Here is a 12,584-nt window from a genome sequence, read left to right as displayed (position 1 = left end):
GGAAAACTGTCAGGCTAGCGCTTCCTTATTTACGGAAGGCTTTTAAGAGGTGACCCTCTAAAGGGACATCTCTAGGATTGGGGAGGGGAGATGTGTGTATGTGTGATTGTGGTGCTTGTGTAATACACGTGACAATGGAAGGGGGGTGATTCCCGGCAACAGGTTACATGGATAACATTCAATTTTTTAAAAACAAACAAAACTTTTTTTTTAAAAAAAAACACTGGAACTCAGCAGCCATCCAATGCTGCTAAATAATGAGAGGTTCAAAACATGCAAAAGGATATATTTCTTCACACAATGCATATGCCAAGGAAACTCACTGCTACAAGTTGCAGGAATGGTCACTTAGAAGTTATATTATTATACACATTACTTGGCTGGAGAACCACATTGCAAAAACAGAAGAAGTGTGAATTTTAAACGATGGCTGCACCTCTGTTTGCACATCATTTTGCAAAGTGTGAATTGGGGAGATTCACCTTTAAATGTAAACCAACTCTAATTTCTCCAGCAGCCCTAAGTAGGATGTAAAGGACAGGGGCAAAGGAAGGCGTCATGACACCCGGGGCGGGCGTCGCTACATAAGGTGCATGTGCGTCGCCGCTATGTACAACGCATGCACCGTATGTAGTAATGCTGCACATGCGCTGTACATAGTGGTTTGCTGGCGGTGCCACTCCGGTCCCGTAAAGACAGTGCCAGGATCCTCTACATGCAGCTGCGGCAGCAGACATGGACCCCGGGGCGAACCGCCCATTGCGACGCCACTGGTAAAGGAACTTTACAGGATACAGCAAGGAACAGAATGCTGGATCAGACCAAAGACCCATGTTGTACAGCAGTGCTCTTAAGGCAGCCACACTGTCATCTCAAAGAAAATTGCTGTTCAAGACTGTCAGATATTAAATTAATATTTTAAACAGCAAACTGCCTTGGAAGAAAGGGAGCATATAAATGCAATTAATGAAGTGACAGAAAAGCACCAGCATCCCTCTTGCAATAACCACAAGTAGTGATGTTAAATTCTCGAGAAGAATCTTTTGGAGAATATTCTCTCGATTAATGATATTAGAGAATTTTCATTTCAAATAGGAGAATATTCATTTTAATGCATTGAAAATGATATAATTTACATTGGAATATACTGATATAAATTACATTGGAATATATTTCAGTATGTCAGTATATTACCAGTATGTCAATCTCTGGTAAATGACACTTTGTACCATTGAATGGCACTGCAAAAACCAGTTACTGGCACTAAATAAAAATATAGAAACGTCAATTGTTTAAATCAAGGCCACCACACATGATGTTACACTTAATTGTATAGGCCTAGGTACTTTAAGTGTATAAAGCATTAAAGCTACTTTCTGTAAAAAATTTTAAAAATCACACTGTATAGCCAAGGGTATAGAATTGCTAAGAATAACGTCACACCAAAATAGAAAAAAGGCTATTACATATAGTTGAAATACATACGAATTCAAATGTCCATCAAATTAAATGAATAGCATTTTTAAAACTAAAAAAAGAAAAAAAGAAAAAAGTTTTTGGTAGCTCAGTTTCAGAACTGCCAATGGTGAATGAATGACACAGTGCCCAGCAATGTAACTGGATCAAAAAAAATCATTACTTACACTGGCAATATCACAGCTTGACTTATTATTTACTAGATTTTTTAAATGTGGGTTGTAAAACTGGTTCTTACATTAGAATTTACAGTTTGTGGAGCATATTCTCTGGAGAATTTTCTAGCAAAGAATACTCTCGAGGATGTTCTCCTTCTCGAGAATATTCTCACCTCACCTCACATCACTAACCACAAGCAGGGCTTAAAAATGTAACAATGCAAGAAGAGCCTGAGGGGTCACAGCCCAGTAGGCCACCTGGTCCAGCATCCTGTTCTCTCAGGGGCCAACCAGATGCCTATAGGAAACCAGTAAGCAGGATTCAAGCACAAGAGCACTCTCCCCTCCTGTGGTTTCCAGCCACTGGTGTTTGGAAGTACTGCTGCATTCAACACCTAAAAGCAATCACATACTCTCACGGCAGTAGTTTCAAGGTTGCCAGGAACAGAAACTTTTGGACATCAAATGCCTGGGTAAACAGATTTTTTTAAAATTTTCTCCCAGCAATTAATAGTGAGGAGGAACAGATGCACCTCACTAGGAAGAGCAGTCCAGAAACAGGGAGCCACCACCAAGAAGGTCCTGCTATAGATTAACACAATTGGGCAATACCCAGCAGTGGCACCACCACTGACTGTAGGACCTGAGGTGGCTGTTATTGAGGTAGGTGCTCTTTGAGGCACTTGGGTCCCTCAAAGGGACAATGAAGAAGATGAAAGTGAATTGGGCCCAGTAGCTCACTTCCCTTCTTAAAAGTCATAGTAGTGGTGGCTGCAACAGCAATAAGAGGCAAAATGGAGCCTTTTGTCCACCTTCTACCTCTTTCGCCACCCCCACTATTGCTTAGTACCAGAAATGTAGAGTGAAGTGGGTTCTGGAAGGATGCTTTGTTTAAGGGGTTTGGACTAGATAACCTACAGAGCTTTTCCTGCTTGCACAGTTCCCTTTACAACCAGCATGAAGTTGAGCAGGAAGCACACACATAAACTGTCTTGTGTAACATCTTTAATCATTCATGTATTTGTGTGCTCTTCCATAGTTAATGAGCCTGCCTGCATTTGCCCTTGTTCCTGCTCCATTTCTCGTTCAGTCAGTTTGTTGTGGTTTTGTGTATCTAATCCATCTGTCACTCGATTACAGCTACAGAGCACCTGTTATGGATTTCTAGAATTTCATTCAAGCTGTTGACAAGTTATTCACAAATTGCCCCTTGTCAGCCTGTCATTGCATCGAGTGCTCTTTGGCGAATCCTTTTGGGTACACATAATAATGAACAGGAGTTTGTGCCGCTTCTGAATTAAACAGCTTCATTTTCTCCTGGTTTCTTAAAAGGAGCATTAACAGATTGGAAGTGACTTGCAGAGGGGACATTTTATTGAACCTGTATTCAAATATTTGTTTTCCCCAAGTCATAGCACCCTGCAGGGAGGATCACAATGAAAGTGATGTTGAGCAGTTAGGAGGTGCATGTTACTCATGAAATGACCTGGCCTTTCTAGATTCAAACCTGCATCGTTTTCCAAATGAAAATGAAAGAAAAAGAGCAATTTTTAAAAATTGGACAACATATGTACTGTATAAAAAAAGTACCAAGGATTTGTGTTTGCAATGACTACTGTAATAATAAAATTTAAGGTCTTATATATATAATAAATGTTCATAAATGTATCAACCAAGCAAGTATATAGATCAGCACAGGAAGACCGACCTGAAACCATTTTGACTCCCAAACTGACCAAATGTTTTCTCTGCAAAGAGGGAGGGAGTCAGGGAGCCTTCCCATTGTCTCAGGAATTGGGAAATCACCATCTCAAAGGGTGACAGACTACCAGGAAAGACAATCAGATAAGGCATTATCAGATAACCTGGCAGACAGGAAAAACATTCAAATTTCTGTTGTAGACCACCTTTTCTGTGATGTAGGTATGGTGTTTGTGGGGGGTGGTCTTGGGTTACACCCCTTCTGTGATGTATGTATGATGTATGGAGGGGTGGTCTTGAGCTCCAGGGCAGGGAATTTAAAATGTCTATATAAGGCCTTGCGCGCCATTGTTCGAGGTCCTTCTCCTTTCCGGCATGTGAGGGGAGTACCCTGTTGCAACAGATCAATAAAGATCAGGCTTACTAGCTGCTTTGCTTCTCAATATTCTCTGGTTGACCTCTGTTATTTTATCCTACCAATAGGGAAGAAGAAGAAGGAGAAGAGTTTGGATTTGATATCCCGCCTTTCACTCCCCTTCAGGAGTCTTAAAGCGGGTAACAATCTCCTTTCCCTTCCTCCCCCACAACAAACACTCTGTGAGGTGAGTGGGGCTGAGAGACTTCAAAGAAGTGTGACTGGCCCAAGGTCACCCAGCAGCTGCATATGGAGGAGCGGAGACGTGAACCCGGTTCCCCAGATTACGTGACTACTGCTCTTAACCACTACACCACACTGGCACTGGGAACCCACGTAAGGACTCGATACGGGCTCTTGGATACCCCATAAGGGAAAAAGGGCAGATTTTGTTTACAACAGTACAATGCAGAACAGGAGGAAAACATTGCAATCTCAAATACTTAAGAAATGCACTTAAAGGTAAAGGTAAAGGGATCCCTGACCATTAGGTCCAGTCATGGCCGACTCTGGGGTTGCGGCGCTCATCTCGCTTTATTGGTGGAGGGAGCCAGCATACAGATTCCGGGTCATGTGGCCAGCATGACTAAGCCACTTCTGGCGAACCAGAGAAGCGCACGGAAATGCCATTTACCTTCCCGTTGGAGTGGTACCTATTTATCTACTTTCACTTTGACGTGCTTTCAAACTGCTAGGTTGGCAGGAGCAGGGACCGAGCAAATCACCCCATCACGGGGATTTGAACCGCCGACCTTCTAATCAGCAAGTCCTAGGCTCTGTGGTTTAACCCACAGATAGAGGAACTACTGCTGGCAACTCTTTCTTATTTGCTAATTTGTTCTCTATTGTCCATAAGACCCATTTTTCCTAACAGAAAAATAAAAGGATATAATTTTTTTAAAAAAATAAAAAAATCAACCTAGCTATTTAAAATACTTTTGTTACCTTTTTGGTCTAACAAAATACTTCAAAACTAGCTCACAAAAGAAAATAGAAACATAATAAGATATTTTTAAAAGCCCGTTTTCCTTGATTTCAATAAATAATGAGAAACGCATTGTAATGCAGAAATCATTGTAACACAGCAGTCAACCCACAATAAGATGTTTTGTAAAGTCCACCTTAACATAAGCCGACATTAACAATATTGAAAATAGTGATTCATTTTGTAACCAGCTGCAGGGTAGTTATAAATTTGTGATATACCATATTCAGTTAGTCTAGTTGTCACTTTCTTAGCATTAGAAAGTTTTCTTGGTATTAAAAAACTTTGTTTAGATGGCTGCTCTGCAGCTGCTATGAAATAATTACTACTTCCTCAGAAAAGTACCAATGTGGTTGATTCTCCATTGGTTAGAAAAACACACAGATAATCATTTTTGTGTTGGGCGGGATGCCCTGTCCACTGCAGACCTCAGAACAGCACCAGCTAGAAATACTTTTTTGAAAAAGGAAGGACAACACTTTGCAGCTTTTAAAAGCAGGGCAAATGGTTTTCAGAAAGGGAGAAGGCATGACCATGCTCACACCCACATCTTTGTCTCCAGACTCTATGATACACAACAATGATTTGCCAGAGTGATATGCTTAGCCTGAACAAAGTATGTTTCATTCCCATTATCATTACTTCTGTTTAACTTGGTGTGACACCCATTGTCTTCACTATCTTCTCAGTCACATCACTTCCTGATTAAAGAACATTGTGCCCTATCAAAGGTTATATGTCAATAAGTTAATTTGTGTCTAATATGTTACAGCTTCCCTCCTTCATTCATACATAACATCTGGGCATATGTTCCCTTAGTTTCCCTGCATATTAACTACCTGTTTTTCCTCTTTTGTAAGGAAAGAATATATGTTAGGCGAGGAAGCAAGTGTGTATTGCTAGGGCAGCCTAGAGTCACAACTAATGACAGAGAACCCTATTCTAAAATAAATGGGGAACAATCAACACTCACTTCTTGACAATACACTTTGAACTCTCAAGGCAGTCAAGGCTAGCTTGCATATAATAGAAATGGGCATGTGAAGTGATAACAATGAAAAAAGAATATGTATCTATCTATACATCTATCTATCTATCTATCTATCTATCTATCTATATATGATAGAAAATATAAAAAAGGGGCCAAGTTGACTCTGAAGGGCTTAGCCACCTGCTTCGGTCTGCCACAAACTCACTACAAACACTTGTTTTGTGCCAACACAGCCAGAGTCTTCAAACCTTCATCAACTATGGTAAGCAAAGGAACTCCTAGTACCCTAGTATTATTATACTGGGAACTCCTGACACTCCTAGTATTATTCCTGCATTGATGCAGGTTGAACTAGATGACCCTTGGGGTCGCTTCCAACTCTATGATTCCATAATTCTATTCCATCAGTCAATGGCAGATCTCCTGAAGGTCATGTCTCAACTATGGGAGCAAATACAAGAGTTATGATCCACTGGATCTCTAGCCAATTCTCAGTGCATCCATGCCATACTGCCATAAGCTGCACATTCCAGCTCAGCTGGAGATACAGCAGCATAACTCACTCACAAAGACAGGGTTCAGGAAGTTTTTAAATGCACAGTATGGTGTCAGAAGTTGCCACATACAAGAATCAATGAGAGTAAATCAAACGAATGAAGTCCACCATTTTGCAGGCCATTCTGTTTGATAAGCCTGGAAGAAATGGGTTGCAGAAGGCACATTTCACCAGCTGCCATTGCCAAGCTGTAATGAAGCTTAACAGAGACCCACAACAAACACTGGCTAGCCTCATTAAGTTCTGTTAGAGGAAGTGAAGCTGAAATATTGAAGAAATCAATGAGAATTCAAACAAGTCTAATGAGGATGTCAGTTAACAAACAAGGCAACTGATGGATGGAGAGAAATGCTAGGGGAAATGCCCAAGTTTTACAAAGACGAAAATAGTGCTGAGACAAAGGTCTGCTTTTCACTTTGACAGTAATGATTTTGAGAGGCTAAATTCACCAAAAGGAAGTAATGCTACCTTTTTTATGTATGTTCACAGCCCTTCAACAGAAGTTTACAGCAGATATCGAAAGGAATGCAGTGATGGTGCTTAAGTCAATAAGCAGGGAGCTCCAAAGTACAGCTGCTGTCACACTAAAGGCATGAATCCTTACAAATGCAGAATGGTTATTTTGTGGTGCTTGTTCCACAGATTGGAAGGATCAAATAGGCACAGATGGGGTATCACAATCTCTTAAATAAACTGGTTCCAAACCCTTCAGTATGTATGTACAGTGGTACCTCTGGATACAAACAGGATCCGTTCCGGAGCCCCGTTCGCATCCTGAAGCGAACGTAACGCGCGACTGCATGTCTGCGCAGGTTGTGTTTCGCCGCTTCTGCACATGCGTGTGACATCATTTTGAGCGTTTGCACATGCAGCGAAACCCGGAAGTAACACGCTCCGTTACTTCCGAGTCGCCGCGGAGCGCAACCTGAAAATGCTTAATCTGAAGCGTATTCATCCCGAGGTATGACTGTATGTATGTATGTATGGGACTTCCAAGCAAGTGTCTTATTAGGATGTATGATGAAAGTTAAATGTGTACCTCAACTTCATCCAAACTCCACTAACCTTAGAAGCCACATACCTCTACACACACACACACACACACACACACACACCCCTAGACACTTGTAAATCTGAACTAAATCCCAGCAGCTAGATATAATGTGACTGGACTGAGTTATCTGTCATGCTGAGTTAGCTAAACTGTAGAAGCTCATATAAAACTGGTGTGGCAAGTGAGAGACATAACTGGTTTACCTGGAGTGAGATTTCATAAGCAACAGCTGACTTTATCAGATGCCTAGAGTGAACTAAGAAGGTGAGTGAGTTTACAGTCTTGCACAAGGGGATACAGTACACCAAGGCGAATATAGCGAGAATCAATGAGAGTAAAGGCATCTATTATGAGAAATTTAAATGAGAAATTTATAAAAATCAGATTCTAAACCAAAAGTGATGGAAAGTGATGTTCTTTTACTAAATAGATGCTAATTCAAAGTGCAAAGGTAAAAGGAAGTTAGCATGCAATCACATAGCATCATAAAGCTTATTACATGTTAATAGAAAGACTTGTTATTACTATGGTTTATGGAAATAATAATTGCTCCTAAAAGTTTACCAGATCTACTATCACACAAGCAGGGGATTTTAAATAAAGAAAACTACACTTTAATATCAGCACTTTGCCCTTCTTATATCCTAATAAAACAATAAGGTAGAGTGTATTTTCTATTCTTTATCACCTTCTCTCTTTAATTTCCCAGCTTCATTACAGATAACTTTGACTAAGTGTCTTTTCCCTTAAAGCAAAATGTTTAGCAACATTTCATTTAGAAACCCTATCATAGACATGTTATCAACACCTGGATTGCTAATTGACTTACACTCTCTGATGTTTGTCTTTCAAATAAAACGAGATGTTACATTTCTCCTGCTGTAAAAGATGGAAAGTGAAGTCTAGGTGGGTTCCCATGAGGAAAGACACAGTGATAACAGCAAGAACCTTTATTGAACTACATAATTGTGAAACAAGGGCAAAGTAACTGCTTATGTACATTCCTGAAAGCCTGGGCCACTCCCACTCCCAATGTGATTGGCTGCCTAAACTTCCAAGTTGCGAATCACGACTCAGAGTTCAGGGCCAATGGCAGAGGCCCAAATCCTGAAATGATCTGTGATTGGACATCATGTATTGAATCAGAACACAGGAGCTCAGAATCCTTAGTCCAGACAATACTCAGCTCATCACACTGGTCAAAGTGTGATGTAGTATCAACAACAAATGGTGGGCCCAAGTCTAATAGGTTATGGGCCAACTGGGTCTAACATGGTACATGATGCACTAGCAGTTTGAGGGGACAATTTATGTCAGGAGCAAGAGAGAAGGCCTTAATCTTGCTCTTCCTTTTCAAGCTGAGCACAATAGTTGCTTATATACAATTAACATCAAATTCCATTTAGCCCTACGAGATTTGTTGTGGCACAAGCTTTCATTGACTAGAGCCCACTTATAGCACAATAAACCTGTTAGTCTTGAAGGCTCCACTAGACTCTTTTTGTATCTCTTCGGTGTAACAGACGAGCATTCTACCCCTATGGGATCTGTCAACTTGAACTTGCTCTTCCTTCCTGAATCTTCACTGACTCAGTACAAGAATTGCCTCAAACTATGTTGTCAAGTTGCAGTATATTATAAACAGCTACACAGAGCACAGGCTTAAAAAAAACCCTAAACATTTCTCTTCACCTTGCCTTTAATCTAACTTTTCAATTAGAAATCATTACGCATAAAGGAAAACTGCAATGCCAATCATGACTCCACAGTGTTTTTCCATTACGTTTTCCCTCAGCTTCCTTGAAATACATTCTGTCATTGTTATACTTTCCTTAAGAGGAACAGGAACAATATAGATCATATCTGAAAGCCCTTAAACATCTTTTCTATACATTACAAACCTGTTCACAAGAAATTCTTCTAGATTCAGGTTTCTACATTAAAATAATAATAACACTTCATTGTCGTCACTGCATCTATACAGACTTGTCCAACGAAACTGCTCTAAATAGTGAGAGGGCTTTTACATCAGGGACCTCTCAGGAGTGGGGAGAAACACCTGGTGGCCTGTCATGACTGTTTTGCTAGCAAGACAGCTGAGATGAAGTCGGGCTTTGCCTCTACCATGGCATCAAGGTCAAAGCCAAGCCAAAGAACTTTACCCTAAATTGCTCTGCACAATTTCTACAGTAGAAATATATGAAGGATGTATTTCTTTCAAAATGAAGACACATAAATACTTTTCTGATTCACAGGGGTGTTGCAATTTGCCTGGTGGGGTTGAGAGGATAAAAACCTGGATTTTTCTTTACCCACCCTTTTTACCTGTGCTGTCTCAGGCCCTCAAGTCTGACTTGAAAAGGCTCCATAAATAATATACCTAAAGTAGACTTGAAATGAGCAACAGTGGAGAACTGGCTGTTCCTACTCTTCAAGAATACATCCAAGAGAATTGCCTCCTACTATTTGCAGGAGCCTGTGATCTAAATATGTCAAGAAACTGCTGTAGAACTGAAAACCTAAGAGCCACTTACTATGAACAGGTGGAATTTTAAAGAGTTGTGTTTTGGAACTTCTCAGACAAAGCAAGAAAATTTCACATTGCAAGTGGAGAAATTCTACACCACTTTGCTGCTACCCTGTCCACCCCCCCCCCGTCACCTTGGATGTTCTCACCCTGAAGGAAGCCCCCCAACCATAGCTTGGTGCAACTTAACCTTCTCATCCTGGCTCAACTGGGCTAAGCTGGCTGAGTTGAGACCAGTGGAACTTACACTGGCACAACCCCTGAAAAATGGACATTCCAGGGCAAGGATAGAGCAAGGACCCAGTAGCAGGGACTTCTGCAGGATCCTAACTCAGTCACATCACCTCACAAACTGGCAGAACTTGCATGGGCAAAAAGGATGGTTTAAGCCCAACTCATTGTAAAGGCTTGTTTTCCCTCAAGCAGGTTTACTGGTTCAGTCTGCATTAGGTCTGCTCCTGAACAGAGTTGTGATCTGGTGTACCTTACACCAGCTCAGCTTAAGCCAGCATAAGTTATGCAGGATTCCCATACTTGGAATTGCTTCCTAGGGCTAAACTATTACATTATTTACAAACTACAGCACAAATTATTAACTCCTTGAACCAGCGCCACAGTGATTAATATGTTACTTTCATTGTAGTGCTCAGAATGTTTCAAGTAGACTTCTGATTTGAAAAGCGACTTGTAAAAATAGCTCTTCCATACTAAGCCAATGTGCTTCCCGAGTAATCTGCTAAAACACCACCACTATTTCCAAGTTGTTCAGCATCAACCAATTCCAGTTACAACAGAGACAGATTTTCAGCTATGAGCTCATTGTTGCTTTTGAAGTTAAACCAGAGAATATTATACTGTAAGCAATGTGAGGCCCAAAGAACTATTATTCCAGGATGTGGTATGAACTGCAACCAAGAGGCAGACAAAAAAAGACTTCAAGTTCTTACACTATGAATGACTCTGACAGTGTCAGTGTGTATGTTATCCTCACAATGATCCTGTGAGGTAGATCAAGCTGAGAGACACTAACTGACCTGAGGTCCCATAGTGAGCTTCATGTGTGAGGTTTTAACCAATCTTAGACTAACATACTAAACCAGTAAGTAGTTTATGTTTGCTAAAGGCTTGATGGGGATTAAAGAGCAACACAGTCCTTGGTCATTGGCTCACACAATCTATGGGGAGATCCACACAACACATAAATAGTACATTCAATGCACATTTAAGGCAGATGGCTTCCTCAAAATTAACTGGGAAGTGTAGTTTGTTAATGGTGCTGGGCACTAGAGCTCTATGAAGGGTAGACTATAGTTTCCAGGATTCTTGGGGAAAACTTATGTGATTTAAATGCATGGTGTGGCTCTGCCCTAACAGATATGGTACAAAAGCGGCAGGGGTGGGGAGAAGAATGAGGAAAGCAAGCAAATCCTGATCCCAATAACTGAAGTTACAACAATAATATGTGACATTTCTCTTTTTCATCTATTCTAAAATAATTTTTGTTCTTGGTTCTGCACTTTATCCTGAGACTCCTGCTATTTTAACTACTATTCACCCAGTAAAAGGATCTTATTGTGTCCTAAGGCACAAAACACATGAAATGGAGGGGAACATGTTGGACAGGTCAATTGACATAATATTCCTGTTTAATTGCTGAAGCTTACTATTCACCTGTTCTCTAGATCTTTGCCCTTCTTGGTTAGTAAAAACTGCCAGGGCAGGTTAGAGGTGAAGGACTTCAGAGGTAGTATTTTATTCTTATCTACATAAAATATAAACTGTATGTTAGCAATAAAGGTCAGAGTTTTTTTAATCAAAATATAATTAAAACGAGCAGTTCCAAGGATTGTTTTAAAGTGTGTGTGTGTGTGTGTGTGCATGCGCGCATGTCAACTATAAATATATGGGTAAGGTAAAGGTAAAGGTACCCCTGCCCGTATGGGCTAGTCGTGACCGACTCTGGGGTTGCGCGCCCATCTCGCTTAAGAGGCCGGGGGCCAGCACTGTCCGGAGACACTTCCGGGTCACGTGACCAGCGTGACGAAGCTGCTCTGGCGAGCCGGCACCAGCGCAGCACACGGAAACACCGTTTACCTTCCCGCTATAAAGCGGTACCTATTTATCTACTTGCACTTAAGAGTGCTTTCGAACTGCTAGGTGGGCAGGAGCTGGGACCGAAAGACGGGAGCTCACCCCGCCGTGGGGATTCGAACCGCCGACCATGCGATCAGCAAGCCCTAGGCGCTGAGGTTTTACCCACAGCGCCACCCACGTCCCATATAAATATATGGGTAGGTTGGCCTAAACAAAAAAGTTTTGAGCAGGCACTGAAGACAGTATAGCTTTGTGGCTGAGTGTAAATTTGAACATGGCTCTTCCATGTCTAAATCCAGCACTCTAACTGCTACACAAATCTCTCTGTCTCTCATGTCATGTCTGAAGCCACACTGACAGATCACAGTGACGACAGTCATACTGGGAAAATACATATTCCACTGCAGGTGACATACTCCACTGAAGGAAACAAAATATGCTTGAAGTAGTCGTTTGATATAAGTCTCTATATCAATGCATTCAAGTTAAAACGTAGAAGTTAGGTGGGGTTAGTTGCTTTGTTTTTGTTCTGTTAAGCAAAACTTTTGAAATATTTAGTATTAAAAATACTCCTTTGGTTTTCCACCAAGGGTTCCATGACCCAGATTTGATTGGAAAGCTACTACT

At 41.0% G+C, this 12,584-nt stretch overlaps 1 long non-coding RNA gene across 16 annotated transcripts in view; it reads right to left on the bottom strand.

Annotated features, from left to right (window-relative positions):
- Window positions 1–12,584, bottom strand: part of LOC307219879 — a 44,869-nt gene that overhangs the window by 21,971 nt on the left and 10,314 nt on the right. For 10 of the 16 annotated variants that reach the window (XR_013840617.1, XR_013840618.1, XR_013840620.1 and 7 more), the window contains exon 4: window positions 11,535–11,625. The exons of 3 other annotated variants lie outside the window; for them this stretch is intronic. This is a non-coding gene — a long non-coding RNA (uncharacterized lncRNA). Of the gene's footprint in view, window positions 1–2,893; window positions 3,142–4,674; window positions 6,420–8,165; window positions 8,216–11,534; window positions 11,626–12,584 lie in introns of those variants that run through there. 3 more of the 16 variants (XR_013840616.1, XR_013840627.1, XR_013840628.1) reach the window with 3 other exon arrangements.

The sequence above is a fragment of the Podarcis cretensis genome (assembly GCF_951804945.1).
Source record: "Podarcis cretensis genome assembly, chromosome: 7".
NCBI lineage: Eukaryota > Metazoa > Chordata > Lepidosauria > Squamata > Lacertidae > Podarcis > Podarcis cretensis.
Note: the sequence above shows the minus strand (reverse complement) of the source record. Positions and strands in the feature narration are given on the sequence as shown.